Here is a 19,248-nt window from a genome sequence, read left to right on the forward strand (position 1 = left end):
GATGCTCCAAGGAGGAGCCAGGCTCCCTATTCCTTTCAGACCCCTGTCTCAAGTCTTCCTTCCATGTGTAACATGCTCCATTCATCACTGCTTGGAAACCTCTAAATCGAGGCATCTCTCTAACAGGTTCTCTTGATTCTTACCACCAGTCACAGCATCTGTGCAGTCATCGTGGGATGAACCTATCATCCAGAGCTGAGACACAAGATTATAATGATCCTTCTGGCCTCACAAGTACTGACTTTCCTTGTCTCCTGCTCTCTGATATTCAGTGTTCTGCAAAGAGACCACTTAAATAAATAAGGCCAAGGTGTGGCTACATCAGCACCAGCTCTTGAGATGCTGCGAGTGATCATTTGGTAATAAATTTGATCTACTTCCTCCTGCTGTCCCACGATTCCCTCTCTTCCCATCAATGGGCTCTCCACAACCCTCTTTCTCACCACTGTTAAGACCCTTAGAAATATTTAAAAGCTTTCCTGGGGAAAAAAATAAAAATAAAAAAAAAAAAATTCTTCTCCCTGACCTCCTCTGGACTTTATTTCTCTTGCCTGAAATTTGCTGTTGGATTTAGAGGCTGCGTCTACATCACATTACCACGAAAGGACCCACACAGAGACAGTAACATCAGCTAATCCATTGACCCCTTGCACCTTGCAATAACTTTAACTTGCACTTTCCCCTGCAGACCACAGCCCTGTCGTCCTATCCTGTATTGTGGTAGCTTGGCAGAAATCATGTTCGTTCCCGCCCACCCAGGAATAGATCTGGGCCAGTTTCAATCCCTATAAACATGCACTTTGCAGTCACAGATGTCATCCCCGATGTTTAGATCTACCTCAGTCTATCTGTTGGCTTGAAGCAAACAGGAGGGTAATCAGAATCTGCCTGACACAGCAAATCTAGGGAGGAGAAAGGGGGAATCAATTTTTATAATACGTGTTTGGCACTCCATAATAGATATAACTCTAAATGCAAGCTATAAAGTTGGAGAGGCTTATAAATTAAATCCATTCTGTCCCTTTTAACTAAAAAGTGACCTTACCATAGAATTAAATGTGTTTTTTATCCAGTGATCTATGGAGCTGTAAAAGTGGCTGATTGTTGCAGTGCGATGTTACAGCACAGAGAGGAGCCCCCAGGTAGGCATCTCCACACAGCTCAGCCCGTGTGCTGCTGCTTGATTTACAGTTAGCACAGGGCAACTGCACAGCTGGGGATTTTACCCCTCTCCTTGCCAGAAGAGGGTGACCCATGTCCCTGCTGGGAACATTCCCCGGCCCAGCTGTCCTCCAAGCTGTGGCCAGGCTCGGGATGGGAGAGCACTGCCTGAACAGGGCTGAAAACACATCAGGGTGCGTTCTAGAAATTAAACTCTCTGCACAAATGCAGGGCAGTTTTTGGATCTCTGCCCTATCCGTGTTTAGTTTACTGGGCCCTAATTACAGCACAAGAGCGGGAGAGGACTAGGAAATACCCTGGGGCTCAGCAAAATGCCATGGTGGTGACAAAAGTGGGGTAGAAGGTCCTTGACCGCTCATATAGTGACTCCATTTCCCTGCTCCTACAGGAAGGTCTGAAATACAAAAGACTTGGCATTGGAATCCAGCCCAGAGGACACAATTTAGGATGTTCCTGAATGTTTTTGAGTGGACAGAAATTATCAGGCTTTGTCTCACAAGAAAACACGGTTTTGAAGACTCTGCCGGGTTAGAGGTTGGCATTCATGCGTATAGGCTCTCAGAGCCTGCAGGAGACTCGATGCTCCAAGGAACATAATCAACACAGGATTGAAGGCTGTTCGACTTCCAATCAGTACAGCAGTGAACAAAATCAATTCCCCCGTGCCACGGATGAAACAGATGCTCAGGGAAGTCGGTGGTGTGTTTCCTCATTACTGCTGCGAAGTGGTGCAAAGGAGGAGCCAAGATCCTTCCCAGCTATTGAAAGTCACTGAAGCTCGGACAAAAAAGTGCTGCCGGGTCTGTCTGCCTCTTCGACATGTGCACTGGTGTTGTCCTGTGAGCCACAAGCCTCCAGCACATGGCTACAGTGGACTCAGGAGTGCAGCCCAGATGGGCCAGCGTTATGTTGGGGCCTCATCCGAGATGCCACACTCCAGTGTGCAACACATTGACCTCGACTAGTTGTGGGCTGAGCTCTTTGGTTACTCTTTGGCACATCCCAGGCTATATCCAACGTGCCCTGAGATGTGCTTTGTGAGCACCACCTCCCCGTAAGCCTGGACACTGGTGCCAATGGCTCCCTTCTCATTTTGGTCTTTCGTTTTCTCCTGGTCACCTATTATTTATTATCATTTGTCTTCATAGTGGCATTTTTGTTTGCAACCACACTGTTGAACCTCACAAGGACAGAGCGTGGGCTCGAGAACTGTCTGACAACCATCCACACTAAATAATCATTACCAAGGTAATGCTGAGCACTGTCCAGGGAACAGCATGGGCCAGGAACTAATACTAATAAACCATAATGATCAAGACTAAGCTGCAGGTGGGGAGATAGAACTTAGTCTTGTGGCAACAAGTTGCACCATGCTACTTAGTCAAAGAAGAAGCCCTGGTGTGTATTGTTGATTAACTTTTGATGTGATGTTTTATTGATTGCGTATCTGCAGGGATTCAGACCGTTGCGCTAGAGATGCTGACACAGCAAAGTACTTGCAAGGATTAACTAGAAGGAAAAGAAACTCTGGTGGTGTCCGGGTGACACACAACTCCATTTCTGGAATAAAAATGAAAGAGATCTTACAAAAGTTGATTTTACAGAGCACAACAATGCTCAGCCTCAGTCAGAGCCTGTACTAGTCACCATGGTGCTAACACCACCATCATATTTACCCTGGCTTCCTCACCATTTTCTCACCTTGAATATTGGATGGAAAACTGGCTGTGAGCCAGCAATGTGCACTAGCAGCCCAGAAAGCCAACCGTGTCCTGGGCTGCATCAAGAGAAGTGTGGCCAGCAGGTTGAGGGAGGGGATTGTCCCCCTCTGCTCCTCTCTCATGAGACTCCCCCTGCAGTCCAGCTCTGGGGTCCCCAACATCAGAAGGACACGGACCTGCTAGAAGAGGTCCAGAGGAGGTCACAAAGATGCTCAGGGGGCTGGAGCACCCCCCTGTGAGGACAGGCTGAGAGAGTTGGGGGGTTCAGCCTGGAGAGGAGAAAGCTCCAGGGACATCTTAGAGCAGCCTTCTAGTACTTAAAGGGGCTACAGAAAAGATGAGTAGTGTAGTGAGAGGACAAGGGGTAATGATTGTAAACTGAAAGAGGGTAGATTTAGGTTAGATGTAAGGAAGGAATTCTTCCCTGTGAGGGTGGTGAGGCCCTGGCACAGGTTGCCCAGAGAAGCTGTGGCTGCCCCCTCCCTGGAAGGGTTCAAGGCCAGGTTGGACGGGGCTTTGGGCAACCTGGGCTAGTGGAAGGTGGCCCTGCCCATAGCAAGGGAGTGGAACTAAGTGATCTTTAAAGGTCCCTTCCAACACAAAGCGTTCTATGATACTATGATTTACCAACGTTAGAACTTTTCTTCTTCAAGGGGAAGAATCGTTAATGTTTTACTGAGTCTCAACCACTTTTGGAGACTCTGCTATGGATTCTATGAAATAAAGGGAAACAACCATTAGCCAGCAGCTGTTGCACTGGGCTGGTCTGGGTTGATGTCTTCCACTTCCCAGTTCTGCCTACTTATCACACCAGTGCAAAAATGTCAGGCTTTGTGCTGTTACCATTTCAAAGTTATTTATAGTTAATGTCTGGCAAAACTCAAATACTTCAGCCATCAAGGACCTGCAATGGATCAAGTCAAGAACATCTGGAAGACAAGACTCACCAGCAAGTCTCCTTGTCTCCAAAGAAAACAAACAAAAAAAGAAATTCCAAACAATATCAAGCTTTGAAACCGCAGTTGAATTTGTGTAGAGAAAATTCAGCTGCTTGCATACCAGCTTTTTTGTCAGCCTAGACCTCTCCCACCCTCACTGTTTCTGCCACAAGTAATACCAGGAGGCACCAACTAAGAGTTGGACCCCATTGTAGCAAAGAGGACCAACTTTCACAAATTCATCAACCCCCAGTCCAAAGTTTCCTCAGGCTGAAGGTAACTAAGAAAGGATGTGAAGAAACTCAGTAGCCCAGAGGTATCGACAGCTCTCCAAGAGCTTCACAGAGGGACAGGGCTGAGGTGGAGGTGAAGCAAGATCCCAAGACCACCTGACATTGATTTCGTCTCTGCTAGTGGTTCACTTTCCACATAATTCAAGCCACAGACCAACCAGTTGCCGCTGTGCTCAGGAGCTCTACGCTGGCCATGCACATATTCGATGCAGTGTGGTGATCAAGTGATGTCAGCCAGAAGAGCTCATCAAGAAAAGCTCAGAGACAGCAGTATTGGTCAACAATTTGGGAAGGAATAAAGCGCAGTGACTTTAAACGTTTCACCTTGTTGACGACCCAGGAAACAGCCAGACTAGTTTCCACAAGAACAGAGAAAATAGGGGTATAGGCAGAGCCCCAGCTGCCAGTATTTGATGAGGGCTTGGCAGTTGGACAGAACAATTACACCACCGAAGTCACCTTCCAGACTAGAAGCCAATCTGCACAGCTAAACCCCCCTTCCAATTACTCCTTCTCTGACTGTCTGAGGAGTTGTAGCAATCAGACTGACCCTTTCAGAAAAGGACATCTGAATGGCAGGATGGACCACGGAGTGGAAAGTATGGCTAAGCAGCATCATTAATTCTCCACCCCATTTCTGGCATTTACACTAGGGTGATTGATTTCTTTTTTTCCCCCCCTCCTCCTCCCCAGCTACAAATAACTTCCACAGGGAGATTATGCTGTCTGCTCTGTAATCAACAGCAACTTCAAAAGGGCTTAGCGCTAAAAGAAAACCTCAGAGGGCCAGCGTTAAGTGGGAAACAAACACAGCATTTGGGTTGTAATTTGAGGTGGGAGGCTGGGGTTTTAATAACCGTATCGCTACGGCATGCTGTGCACCTTGTGGTTCATCAACTGCATTTACGAGTAGAGAAAGTTAGAGGAAGATTTTCCACGTGAAAGTCAGCCATGTCCGTTGTGGAGCATCCGAGGGGTTTAGCTGGGCATGGTAATTGTATTTAGCGCCAGCGTTCCTGTCACGTGCACACAGCAAAGCCTGGTGACCCAGCTCCAGGACTGGGAAGATTTGTGTCCTATTTAGATTCAAATCACCCTTTTGGGCAAGGGGAAGGAGGTGAGAAAAATCACTGCTTTGTCCCACATTCCCCTCACCACACAAAATGGAAACCGTTGTGGTGAGTTCCTCTGTAAACACACTTGAGGCCTATTCAAGAAAGGGAGAAGGAAGGTGTTTCAGTTCCCTAAACCTTTTAGGATGAGCTGCAGCTGAAGAAATAGTACTGACCCATGCTGGGAGTTGGTTGGAATCACACCCAGCTTTACCAGCCGTCTTCCTCCTCATCCCCAGCACTAGATCCCACATTGTACGTGATGCTGTTGGTACTCTGGTGTTACCCTCATGGGCGCTCTAGGATGGTCTTTTGTGAAGATGTTTGCTACTAATCAGAAGTCAAAAGCCAGACCAAACAAGGGAGGGACCCACCACCCAGCAGTCCCACAGAACCAGGAAGAAGGAGCTGTTGCAGGTTGTGGTGGAGGATCTCCCCTTTCCACATCCCAGAAAACTCCCCTCAGCTGCAGAACAAGCCTGAATGCTCAGCTTTTCCCAGGGCAATCGAGGAAGCTGTTCACGACAAAGCTTTAGTGGCAAAAGTAAGAGAAGCGAAGTACCACATCTTAGGGCAAGGTGTGTGCACGTTTCTGATCAAAGATGTTGTAGCATTGCCACTGGACACAGCCCAGCCAAAAAATCAGTGTAAGACTCCAGAGAGGTGAAGGGGTATGGATTTACCAAGAGGGTCCTTGTCTAGAAAAATGGGATTAAGTCACTAGATATCAGACCAGGGCTTTGTCCCAACACAGAGCAAGAACAGTCTCCACTTCTTCAGGCTGTCTTATAGTTAAAAAAAGGTTTTGCTCTCATTCAAAACACCTCAGCACCTTTAGATTTCAGCCCGTAGACCTCAGTCCCCAACAGATTTCCTCCCTTCTGAGATGCTAAGCCCAAAGGGTGTTGTCATACAGTCCCACCCAGGAGTCTGTCCTGCAAGACAGCCTTCGGTGCTCTTCCCAAGACACCTTAAACACCCTACAGGCCTTCTGCTCACCATAAACAGGACAAAGAACAGCTTCTGAGGGCAGCTGTGTCTAGTGGGGGCATCAAAGTCTGCAGCACTCATGTTCCATCTTCACAGTATCACAGATGCTTGAGGTTAGAAGGGACCTCTGGAAATCACCTGCTCAAACCCACACCACCGTCTTCCTCAGTCTTGGTAGAGGGTCAGGCTCTAGACTGAGATTACCCCATCTGGGGGCTTGCTACCAGAACTTCCAGTAGTATTTCCATGCCTGCAGGCACTGCCCACAGAGAGGCAAGTCACCTAGTACCCGAGTCTACCAACAAACATGTTAACTCTCTCAGCAAAGGATGCCTTCCTGGTATTTCCATGCATCCTACTTAACTGGATCCCGCAGCTAACTGGCACTTTGCTGGGATGTCTCCTGGTTTCCCCCTTGCCCTCCCAGACTGGCTGCTCTTCTAACTGTCACCATCCCTCCTGCTGGTAGCAGAATCGTCTCCATCTGGAGAATCTGGAAGTCCTGACAGCACTGCTGTCCCTATTAACATATCTAAAAACCCCAAGCTGGCAGAAGCCAACAAGTCACACAGGACAGACAATATTTAACATTGCTCATGTTATTTTTCTAAGCATCCAGAATATGCAGCAAATGTACATTCACTATTTATTTATTTATTCCTTCGCTTGCCCTCATGGCTGATCTGCCAGTGCTAAGATGGGTGATTGGAAACGCAGTGCCGTGTTACGTCTATCTGCTGCCTCTGCTGAGATGTGGGCATCCCAGAGACCTGCTGGCCCCCTCTCCCATCAGGACCCATGTGTTTGTCTACCCACATGCTCTATGGACATAATCCACATGGTCCTTTTCACAAAGTCACACACTTTCTGGCTGGCTGCACTCACCAGAGCAGACCAGGCACTAAATGTCCTTTGTCATGCACTCTTCCTAAATCAAAATCCACCCCTAGAGCCATCAGAGTTTCCTTAGAAAGATGCTGTGCCTCTGGGAACACTTGAGAGGCAGGCAGCATGTCAGACCATTGACTAACCATATCACTGCCAAGCTCCATCCCAAGCGTAAGTGCCAAGAGAGTTCAGCCCTGCTCGCAGGGAAGAGGTTCATGCGGTTCACACATTTAACATCACTGACGACCTAACAGGCAGCAGCTGTACAGGCTGCTAGGTTGCAGAGATTTTTTCTCTCCTCCCATCCCTGATTTCTGCCATAGAAATCACAGGCTCTGCTGTAATTTTACCTTCGCAGAGAGATATTCTTGGGGCGCATACAAGAATCAAACTCCTTTGCCGTTGCCTGTGTGGCAAGCTTGCCCTAAGCTCCAAAAAGCAAGGTGCTCACCTTTGCCCCTTTCTTCGTGTACACAAAGGTGAAGAGCTTTTTGTCAGCAATTAACCCTTGTTTCAGCTCGATAGGGCTGATCAGATTGTAGAACAACATTTGAGAAGTGGAGATTAGCAGGCCAAGCCCTTTAGTACTTAAGGCATCAGTGCAGCTACTCAAAATCAGATTTCCCTTTCTTCACTGGCATTTGATTAAAGCCTTTTCAAGCAGTTCTTTCCAACTTCCAGATGCTTAAGTCAGGTCATATAGAAAAACTCTTTTTTTTTTTTTTTTTTTCTGCCTGGGAAATGCCAACAGCATGTATCTCAAGCATGGTCAGAACAAAAATCATGCCCAGAAAACATGCATAAGTGTATGCGTATGTCTGTGCATGTGCAGTGACGCGTAGCTTTGGTAGAGCTGACCAGAACACAAACATGCAAAAGCTTTAGTATCATGGTTCAAGACGGGGGGGAAAATACTCTTAAAGCAGGAGCTGAGTCCAGAAATAGATTGTGAGGGGATCAATTTTTGCTGCATACTGATTTATTCAAACCTTCCAAAGTGGCAAAGACCTCTATAACAAAATATCTGATTACAGGACTATGACCATAAATTCCACAAACCCTCAAGCAATGGCCAATGAATAACTGACTTGTTAAGGGAAGGAACCCGCACAATGAATAAATCTACCAACAGGGCTTTCAGTAGAAAAGACCCCACTGGGACAAATTTCCTTCTGAAGGTGTATCGACTTTCATTTGCAGGAACCAGCAGATATTTGTTTCGAGAAGATAGCAGTTGTTATATTGCTGCTAAACAACATACAGGATAAACCAGACTCCTACCCCAGTCTTAACCTACTTGCATATAGAAGTGGGCTGCACTAGACAAAGCACCATTTTGCAGGATGAAGTGTTATACAAGGCCTCCTGAAAAAAAACATGTCTTTAATCCAGAGGAAACCTAAGGTGGATACAGGAGACTTGCATACTTCCAGAAAGTCGACTGTAGAGAGGCATCAAGAAAATAAGGATGGAGAAAGGGCAAGAAAACGTGACTCAGGAGGAAATTTTAAGGATGGATGAGAACACAGTCAAAACACAAGAATAAAAATTCATGCCTGGTGCTTGGCTGGTGCCCTTCATCTCAGAAACCCAAAGGAAGTCTTGTTGACCAAGTCCATTTGACACAGAGCACCATTGAGGAGGAGGAAGCCAATCGTACCCATTTTACAGATGAAAACACCAAAGCGCAGAAATACCCACGTCTAAATTAACTGTGACCTGAACCCCTGCCTTGAGACACGTGGTTTGGCAGTGGACAAAATCAACCCTGCAACGCCCTTGGCCTTAGTGAGGATGGCACTACAGCGTCTTTTAAAATCAAGTCACAGGGTTTTGGTGTTGGGGAGATCAACCTTGCAGTGGTTTGTGGAACTGTAAGCTTAAATGGTCAGCTGAGAGGTCCACAAGAAGACAGGAGTACAGATGGGACAGACACATAGCATTTCAGCTCCAGATCTTTTTTAGCATAGAAATCACGATAACCCCTGTCCTGAAAGCATTTAGAGAGAACTATGCTAACTCTCAATGAATATGGAATAGGTAGGTCTGCCAGGAATGGGATAGTTCTAATATCTGGCAGAGGGAAGAAAGGAAAGAGCCATTTTTCAAACAGCGAGGGCTTTATTATAGGCCAGCTGAGCTCTAAAACTGAGGAAATATCTCCATCTAGCAAAGCCAGCCTGATAACAGGCAGGAGACAAGGTGAGCATGCAGGTGGGAGCGCTGAAATCGTATCACAAGTCCTGTCTCTGACCAAGACTAGACGTTCAGAAAAAGAGCTTGGCAATAATATACACCGGTGCGTACATATGGCATGCACAAAATGGTGTCCTAAATATATGCAGATTCCTCCGTCTCTCTCTCAGGCCAAATGAAGCCAGTAAGCAGCAGTTCTACCTGGAGTAAACCACCTCCCCAAAAACCCTTGCGATGCTCACTGGAAGGAGGATTTTTCATACTTGATATACTTCATACACGCACTTCAACTTAACGGAGTGCACCACGTAAGATTAAAGCCATCTCTTTCAATATTTACCCCCAAATATTCAAAACTGGTAGAAAGTCTAGCTTACTTTATGAGGTCTCTGTTCATTCTTCCTCCAGATACCATTTGCTTTCACCAGTGCCCCTTTGTCCCAGGGATAAGGCACAACACCAAACCTGGCAGAGCTCGCAGTTTCAACAACTCATTTATCATCAGCTGGTCACTCCTTGATCAATGTTTTATGAAGGGATGTTTCAAAAAAAAAAAAAAAAAAAAAAAAGCAGAAGGAGTAGGAGAAGGAAAGTAGAAAACCATCCCTAGTCCAATTTTGATAACATTGGCAGGAGGTGATTCGCTCTAACAAATTAAAATCAGCAAATCTTCTCTCATTTTCTCTGACAGAGGTAACCAATTTAAATTTTCATAAAGGGGGCAGTGATGTGTGTCTTTGCGAGACAGAGTCACCAATCTAGCAGTCCTCTGATTTAAAATATTATCTTTCTTTTCCTTTTTTTTTAATTTCTTTCCCCTTCCCTGAGAGCTTTCTGGAGCAACATGACAGATTATTTCAGCATAACCAGACTGATATAAAACCCTCGCTCCAAGAGGCACCACGAGGAATTTCTAAGCCCAAGATGTGAAGACGAACGGATGTCCTTTAGGGACTTCATTTACTTCTTATTTCCTTCTTATTTCCTTTTTTTTTTTTCTTTTTTTTTTTTTTTTTCTTAACGTGTGTTGTGTTTTGTGGCCTCAGCATACTGCAAACAGTCTTACAGAGCCAACCGCCACATGGAGCGCGTGTAAGAGAAAGGGATGCGCACTCTGCACATGGGCTGGCCTGCCAGATTGCTCTCCAAGAGAGAAGTTTGTCTTCCAGGTGGTGGTTTCACACATTATAATAATAAAACGATACCAGTTTTGGGTTGGTGCTGTGGAAGAATTGCCTTTTGGGCAGCAGAAGCTTTAAGAGGGGTTACAAGGCAGGTGGGACCTTCTATACCGGGATGCCGGAGGATGCCAAAACCTGGGGTGACATCTGTGTTGGTCCTGACTTGGAGAAACCAGGGTTGCCACAGGTCCCCATCATGGTGATTTGGGATTTAGAGGGCTGGTCCCCTGTGGATTTGGGACCTCAGGAGGCCACACGTGAATCTAAAGAAGAAGAACGCATTTTGCATTTCAAGCCAAAAGAGGCTTCTGCATTTTTCCAGGCAGATGGGACACTGAAATACAGTTTTCCCTGGCAGAGATCTGGTTCAAAGCAACTGAGATGCAAAGAAGGAGCTCCCTATCTCCAGCTGGGATAAGAAAACTGCCCCCCAGCCCCTTTCTCCCCATGCTTCAGAGTCCCAAATCCCCATCCAAATATACAGATGTGCCTCAACCCCCACCATCAAGTTACCTCTGCCTCAGTCCAATTTCACCCAAGCACAAGCATCCCCCTCCTGCCCTCTTTCACCCCAACACCTCCCACAAACCCCAGGCAAGCGGAGAGCCCAGGGAATTTGGGGAAGGAGCCATGAGAAGAAGAGAGCGTCCTGCACAGGGCGAGCGCTGGGATGTGCCAGGGACCCCTGCGCTTTGTCTGCAGCCACATCGAGCTGTTCCAATATGTGCTGCGACACCGAGAATGACAGTCTTCTGCAAACCTCCAGGCCAGGTGCCAGCTCCCTTCCCTTTGAAGGCTCGCCTGGGGATGTGAATTTTCTCCAAGGGGAGGAGGCGAGCTAGTTACAGAAACAGCCTGTCATCCATCTTGAAGAAAATACTCCTCTCTCTTTGCACCTATCCTAGAAAGGTGGCAATCACCGTGCTGCAAACCCAGGATCGGGCCCAGAGAAAAGCTTTGACTCATTTGTTTACCAGCGCAGGTTTCCTGGAGCTAATTAATGAGCCAAGCTGATACCCTGCAACAGGTATCGATGACAGGGGATTTCCTGCGTGCTATGCTTGAGCTACAGGAGAAGGCGAATTTGGATCTATGCTCACTCTTCTTCCCCCTCTCTCTCCTAAAAAAAGGGGATTAAAAAAAAAAAAAAACAAACAAAAAAACAATCCCAAATAAAGCCACCTGCAACCTCACAGACCCCACGGGAAGCCCCTCCATCATCTTCCTCCCCTCGAGGAGCAATGAAGGGGCACGATCCCTGCTTGGATGATACTCTGGGCTGACTCCCGGAGCGCTTGGGCACCCCGTTGCCCGCTTGTAGGGAGCAAGGGCTCGTACGCAGCCCCCCCAGCAAGCCCTTGGGGCTGGGGGTTGTTTCTTTCCCCCCTCCTTCCTGGGCGTGAGGGCCACAGAGCTGCCCAACGCCGCTTGCCAGGGAGAGCCCGTGGCAGCGCGGCTAACCTCACAAGGATGCTGAGAGCGGGGAGAAGTGGGGTGGATAAACCATGCGGGGGAGTGTGGTAAAAACCCATGGACAGAGGGGTTTGGCAAAAAGCCTGTGGGAAAGTGATGCTCTCAGGCTGGGGAATGAACCCCGTGGGGCGGCGTGTTTTGGGTGCGAGGCAGCGCTTATTGCCAGCCCCAGCCGTATGGAGTTTTTTTCTGTGTGGAGGGGTGGTTTTTTATTTTATTATTTTATATTTTATTTTATTTTATTTTATTTTATTTTATTTTTAATTTTTTTTTTATAGCGGGGGGGAAGAATAAACGGGGGGGCACCGCTCCGGCGGGCTGTGCCGAGCAGCCGCACGCTCCGGGGGCGGCAGGCGGCGATAGCCGGACTGCGAGCGCCACCTCCCCGCCACTCGCCGCAAGCCCTGGTCGCCCCTGGCTTCGCCCCCCCGCCAGCTACCGAAAGCTGCTGGGGCTAGGAGGGATAGGGGGAGACCCTGACATGAGGTTGAGATGTGTCCCCCCCTTCCCCAGCCTCTCCCGCCCGGGGGTCCCGCCCCGATGCTATGGGAAAGAAGGAGTGCGGGGGGGGGGGGATGTTGCTAAGTTTGGGGTGCTTGCAAAAGGGGGTGTTGCAAGGGAGGGAAGGGCTGTGTGTGTCCCAGAGCATCTCTGGGTGCCCGCGGGGCGGAGGACCATGTAGGTCTCCCCAGGGTGGTGGAGCAGTGAGGTGGGAGCGATGCTCCCCCCCACCATGAAGGATGCCTTTGGCGGCTCCTTGGGGGTGCGACGGGGGGGTTCAGGAGCCTACACACACACACACACACACACACACACTTCTCAGCCAGGTTGTGGGGTCTGGCACAGTCCTCCTGCCTCAGTTTACCCCATGTAAGGGGAATAGCGGTGTAGACCCGTCATTAACACAAACCCACCCCACTTCGCAGCCACTCTTTCGCAGAGCTTGCCCACATTTGCTGGTTAATTAGGGGAGGGGGGGCTCTAAGATTCTATTTCCACACCCCGGGCTCTGTAACACCCTCCCAAGTGCTATGGAAAGGGCCACGATCCCTGCTCCTGCCCTGCTCCTGCCCTCGCCCCGGTCCATTTTCTGCCTGGCCTTCCCCTTCGCCCTCCGCAGCACCCTGAGCTCACTATAACACATGGAAGGGAGAGTGGGGGTCCCCTGATTGCCCCCAGCCAGCACCCCCGTGCTCGCCATGCCCCTCTGCTGCAGCTGACACCCAGCAGGACGGATGTCCTGCCTGTGCCCTGCCTGCCTCGGACCCGTGGCCACCCTGTCCCCTGGCAGTGAGGTTTGCCTGAGAGCTGGTTCAATTCCTCAGCACCCTCCGAGGGGAAAAAAAAAAACCCTTTCCCGCTCTGCCCTGTGACCTCCTTCCTCTTCCTCAGCGAGGTCTTGGGCGCAGTAAGGACTGCAGGACCCAGGTTAATGAGTCATTAATTAATTAGGGACCCACTTAATATGCACGGGGAGTTGTTTGTTTCCTTTAGCAGCCCAGGCTTTGGATGAGATCCCAGCTCTGCGAAGCCTCCAGCCTCGTCTCCCAGCTGATAATAGATAATACAGATATTTCAGCACCAGCCAAAGCAGAGTCATCATCATTAATACACAGTCCTCCCTGCTACGCCGCGGAGGTCGCCAGTCAACTCCGCGGAGTGCCTGGGGCTCATCTCTCCTGGCTTTCTTTAGGCTTTTCGTGGCCAGGCGCGAGCAGACCTATGGCTAATCAACAGGTAAAGGGGCCGGGGAGGTGCAGCCTGCACCCTGAGCACCCCTGGCACCCTCCCAGGAAGCTCTGGCTTTCGAGGCGCTGCGATTTTTGCTCTGCCGCGCAGGCAGGTTTTGGCATCTGTCAAAGTAGCTTCGCTCTTCCTCCCCAACCCCCCCAGTTCCCTTCTTCCTCCTCCCTCAGCCATCAGCTGTCAGCTGGCCCTGGCGCTCGCCAGACCCACCGCTGGAGCCGGATTGAGCCTGAGCCCTGGAAAACCCCAGCTCCAAAGAGATGGGGTGGTCAGGGATGGAGGGGGGGGGTGTGTGTGGTGTCTTCTTGCTCTCCATCCCTTTGACCTTGCCCTGATACTTCCCTCCCCACTACCTCCTCTCTGTGCAACTGATTCACAGGGGTTGTTTCCTTGGCCAGGGCACAATCAGGGACATGAGTGTGAGTCACAACCGAAGGTACCTTACAGAGTTGATCTGCAACCCGTGCCTTCAATTGTCAAGAGACCGATGCCTTCTCTCAGCCAGGACCAGGGCACAACCAGGCTGAAAAGTCCCTTTGAAACCTCTACCTGCTCCCCTCCAGCCCGCTTTTCCTTCTAGCCTTGGCAGAGCCATGGCTGAAACACCTCTCTGCGAAAGTCTGAAGATGCATCAACAGCCACCCTCCATCAGCGAATGTCAGGCCGTGAAAGGGAAGGGGGCGGTGGGGGAAGAGGGAGAGACAAATTCTGCGATTCATTCCCACACAGGGTGATTCAGAACAAGATGCTTTGTAATTACGCATCCCTGATGGAGACTCCTTCTCTCTCCACCCCCCCACACCCCCCCCCCCCAGAGAAAGGCTAAGCCATGCCTGGGTGCCAGCAACCCCCAGGAGCCCAGCTCCAGGAGCAGCGTGTGTGTGTGCGTGTGTCTCTGATTTCTGTATGGGCTAAAGGCTAATTTTCTTCTACAGTGTGAAGCAAAGTGCTGATAAATGGCATTTGGGGGGGGAATATTAGGAGCTTATTGCCTCCCCAGCCATTGCCTCCAGCCCTGGGAAGGTGCCACACCAGCAGCAAAGCAAGGAAGGACCCCCCCAACCACCACCACCAAGCACTCCAAGGAAAAGGAGGAAGGCAAGGAGCTGGGATGGAGGCAGATTCATGCCCGGAGCAGGCAGCTGCCTATCCCTCTGAGACTTTGTTTGCCAACATTGCAGGCTGAGGAGTCCCGGACCCCAGGGCTGCCCGCGAAGGCACCGCGGCTTCACAGCACTTTGCAGTTCAGCCCCAGCTGGCTCTGCAGCTCTCCCGTCACGATCCCCCTCTCCTCTTCCCTCGCCTGGCTGCCTTCTCCCCCAGGAACAACCCAGTCCCCAGCTCTTTTCCCCAGGACACAAATGCATTTCCCCCCTCCGCATCCTGCAGACATCAATATTTTCCACCGCCGCTTGATGTTTGCCCACAGGACCCGCATGCACGAAAGTTAAAACTTCCCATGGCAGGGAGTGATTATGCTCTATCAGTCCAAATTGCAGAGCGGAGGGGACGAAAACATCCTCCGGGTGCTGTTTCCAGGGGCAAAAAGCAGAGGATCGGGTACCCACCTCTGCCCCCATCCCTGACTCCCCTGGGGATGGAGAGAGACACCCCCCCCCCTACACTCAAGGCAAAGCGTAGCCCCAAGAAGTCGTGTCCCCCCTCTCCCTCCCCTCTGAGGAAGGAGGAAGGGTGGCCAGGAGCCCCTTACCTTGCAGAGCTCCCCAGGTTTTATATCCTCCTTCTTCCTTTTGTCAAATTCCAAATGGAAACCAGCAACATATCCAGGGGTAACCAGCCCAACATTGGGCAGCGCGTGAAGTCCAAAAGGATGGCAGAGCTCTCCCTCCCTCCGCTCCCTCCACTCTTGCCTCTACATATATATATACATACACATATATATATATATGTATGTATATATTAAACAGAAAAGGGAAAAAAAAAATCCCTAAAAGAAATGGGGGTGGGGAGGGAGAGGAAGGGAGAACCTTTGGTGTCTCTGCAGACAGGCAGGTGGAAGAGAAAAGCTGAAAATAATTAAGCCGTTTTTTGAGGAATCCTTAGGAGAGGGGAAAAACGCAGTTAAAAGCCAGTAAATCATTAGATCCAAGCAGACAATCAAGTCTTCTCCTTTAAAAAAAAATATACAGCAGGGTTCAGAGTAGCTTTCCCAGCAGCAAGGAGCAAGAATGGTCTTCTTCAGGAAGATATGTTTGTTTAAAATCCACTCGTCTGCTTTTCTTTCTTTCTCTCTCTTCTCCCCCCCCCACTTTTTTTTTTTTTTTTTTTTTTTTTTTTTAATTCTGCTTCTGAATCTCTCTCTGTGAAACTAGATCCAGTCTTTGTAGCCAGGGGCTGCATTAAGGATTACATCAGGCTTTTATAAGCTTTCCAGATCACACATTAGAGTGAGAGAGAGAGAGAGAGGGAGGGAGGGAGGGATAGGAGGGAGGGATAAAATGCACACACACATACACACGCACACGCACGGATCGGAGCTTTGTAAAACAGGCAGCTATAGGGAAGGACCCTAACTGCCACCGTATCGCATCGGGCATGCTCCGCTAGCCTATAGGAGGAGAGGAAGGATGGATGGATGGATGGATGGATGGATGGATGGATGGATGGATGGATGGAGCAGAGGAGCCAGCGAGAGCCGGAGTGCGTTGGCGACCGGGCAACGCAGCCTCCCCGGGACAGCTTAGCCCTAAGCGGGGAGCCATGAGGTGAAGAGGGAGCTGGGATGGTCGTGGTGGGGATGACAGGGGCTTTGCCGCCCCCCCTACCCCCCCCCCCCCCAAAAAAAAAAACCAACCAAAAAACAACCAAACCCCCAAACCTGCGGGCGTTCAGCGCGGGAGAGATGCGGGTCTCCCGCAGAGGGATGCGCAGGGACACGGCTCGCGTCTCCCTGGGTGCCGGGAGGGAGAAGGGGCTGCTGGGGCTCCCTCACCACCCCCCCACAGCCCGGGGGAGGGGGGGGGGGACGGGAGATGGGACAGGATGGTGAGGAGCCCCGGGACAGGCAGGCAGAGGGTGGGCAGGAGCACCCCGGGCACCCCTGTTTGCCGGTGGCTTTGCACCAGGGCACAGGGTTTGCCCAGGCGGGAGACAGCAACAGCCATTAACCCTTTCTTCTTTTTTTTTTTTTTTTAAAAAAAAAAAACCTCTTTCCTAGCATTCTGCCCAACTCCTTGCTCCATCAACCCATACATGGGGGGTGGGGGGTGTCTCACACCAGTGCAACACCCCAGGGTGGCGGGGGGACTGGGGGACGGCGGGTAAAAAGGGAGAATTTGAGCAGATGGAGGAGGCGGAGGACATGGGCTGGGGTAAAAGGGACATGCTGCAGCCCAGCAGCTTTGGGGTAAAGGTGCTGCCTCTGGGTTTACAGCCCCGGGAAGGTCCCCTGGTAAACGAGGAGCCTGCTGAGCAGAGCTGGGGGGTGTGAGAAAGGGATGGAGGGGAGAGGGATAAGGCTGGAGGGGGCAGCGGAGAGCAGGGGGACTTCAGCATCCTGCCAGACTTCAGGACCTGGCCCTCGTCTTTAACGCTTTCTGCTCCATAAGGAAGAAACAAGCCCCTTTCCCTGATAAAACCACCTCCCTCCCTGCTCGGGGCTGCTGCCCACCCATCAGTGGAAGGGCACAGACCTGCCCCAAGAAGCAGAGGTCAAAATTTCAGCCACCTTCAGCCTTTGTCCCTCTGCCTCGGGGAGGGTGAGACACCCCATTCCACACCCCAGGGGCTCTCCAGGGCACCTCCATCCCCTGCCCTTGACCTTCTCCCCCTTTACTCCCTTCCCTTCACCTCATCCAGCCCTTTTACCCCCATTTCCACACCTCCAAACCTCTTTTTTTCCCAAAAAAAAAACTTCCGGGGGAAGGGAAAAAGGGAGAAAAACATTAATTTAGGGGGGAGCTGAACAGCAAGCCCTGGCTGTGGTGAAGCACGGCGAACCAGCCTCTCTCCTCGTCCCCAGCCAGCACTGCAGTATTGCTGGCCAAAGGCATCTGTGACATCTCCAGTTAAGCAGGGACTGGAGCAAAGGGGCAGCTGGGGCCTGAAATGCTTGTTTTCAGCCGACAGGCGGCTATGCTGGATTAGCACGGTGCATGCTCCGAATGGAAATCTTTCCTTTTCTCTCTCCAGCCTTTCGGGGGTTTGTTTGGCTGGTTTGTTTTCCTTCAAGAAGGCTTCCCTGCTCCTCCGAGTCCCTCCAGGGATCTCTTCTCTGTTTTTCATTCTCCAGCTTCTTTTTTTTTTTTTTTTTTTTTTTTTCCCAGCCCTCACAGGTGCAAGCAGGAGAGCGGAAAGCTTCGGTGGGAGCCACAGGGTGCTTGGCAGAAGGAACCCATGCAAAGCAGCAGGTTCTGCCCCTCTGAGTCCCACGGGGCAGCTCTGCCACACTTTTGGGGTGGTGGGGGAAGTGGGGGGCACTCACCTTCCCTGTCTGGTGGTTGGGGAGGTCAGGCAAGGTGCAGCCAGCATCTCTCCTGTGTGGCAGGGTAAAGCTCAGCACAAGGAAAAAATACCAGAAAGTAACACTGATTAAACAAAACCCATTTCTAACCCCCACTTCTGTAACGGGGCATAATGGAAATCTCATCTTTGTGGGAATGGGGAACTGGGCTCGATGCGATGAAAAATTTCACTGCAGCCTATTTCTATGCGGTCCTAGGTAGAGAGGCCCATGAATCTCCAGACCCTCATTTAAAAATAAGGGTAAACACCACCCACACCTTAAATACCTAGAGAAGAGTGGTTTGATCTCCCTGTTTCTCCCTGTGTGCCCTCCAGGGAGAACTGGGGGTGAGCTGCAAAAGTGAACAGGGAGCATGAGGTTTTGGAGTGTGCAGTCAGCTGAGGTAATCAAATGAAAAATTCACCCGGTCTCTTTGGTTTTGCACATCTGTGAAGTGATTAAGAGGAAATAACCTTACCATAATGCACAGGGATCTGTGAAACTCACTGCTGCAGGATACCTCCGAGGGCAAAGAAGTCCATCTGCAGAGCAAGAGATGCTCTCAGCACATCAGGCCTCTTACAATATGAGTTTGGGGGGACATATATCTTTCCTTCCATCCTGCAAACATAACCGAAACATGTAATCCCTGAGGACAATTGCCTATTTTATACCAATCTACCTTGAAGTCAACTGATTTGACCAGTCTTTAGGTTATTTGCCATCCTGGCCCACTCATACGGTGAAGAAGGGCAGCCCTTGGGTCCTCAAGCAAAAAGGAGAGCACCCATGATGAAGAGTGGGCCTGGAAGAGCAGCCATACCATGGAAAAGGATGGAGAAATTATATTAACAAGATTTTTCTCATTGCCAGTCTCCATAATTCCCAAAGGTGCCCCTGAAGGGAGTCACTGAGCCCTGGAACACACTGAGATGGAAAGACACATTTGTGTTGGTGGTGTCACCCACCCTGGCTCCCCATGTGTGGACCTTACTGGGAACATGCTGCCCAGGCCTGGGGCAGTACTATTTATTTCTGACACAGAAAGCCCTGCAACAGAGAT

At 50.1% G+C, this 19,248-nt stretch overlaps 1 protein-coding gene across 6 annotated transcripts in view; it reads right to left on the reverse strand.

Annotated features, from left to right (window-relative positions):
- ADGRB1 (adhesion G protein-coupled receptor B1) overlaps window positions 1–15,534 on the reverse strand; it is a 287,094-nt gene extending 271,560 nt beyond the window's left edge. For all 6 annotated transcript variants that reach the window (XM_074898342.1, XM_074898341.1, XM_074898343.1 and 3 more), the window contains exon 1: window positions 15,432–15,534. The gene's annotated coding sequence lies outside the window, so the exon portion shown is untranslated. The remainder of the gene's footprint in view (window positions 1–15,431) is intronic.
- Window positions 15,535–19,248: the final 3,714 nt, after the last annotated feature.

Source organism: Athene noctua, chromosome 2 (genome assembly GCF_965140245.1).
Source record: "Athene noctua chromosome 2, bAthNoc1.hap1.1, whole genome shotgun sequence".
NCBI lineage: Eukaryota > Metazoa > Chordata > Aves > Strigiformes > Strigidae > Athene > Athene noctua.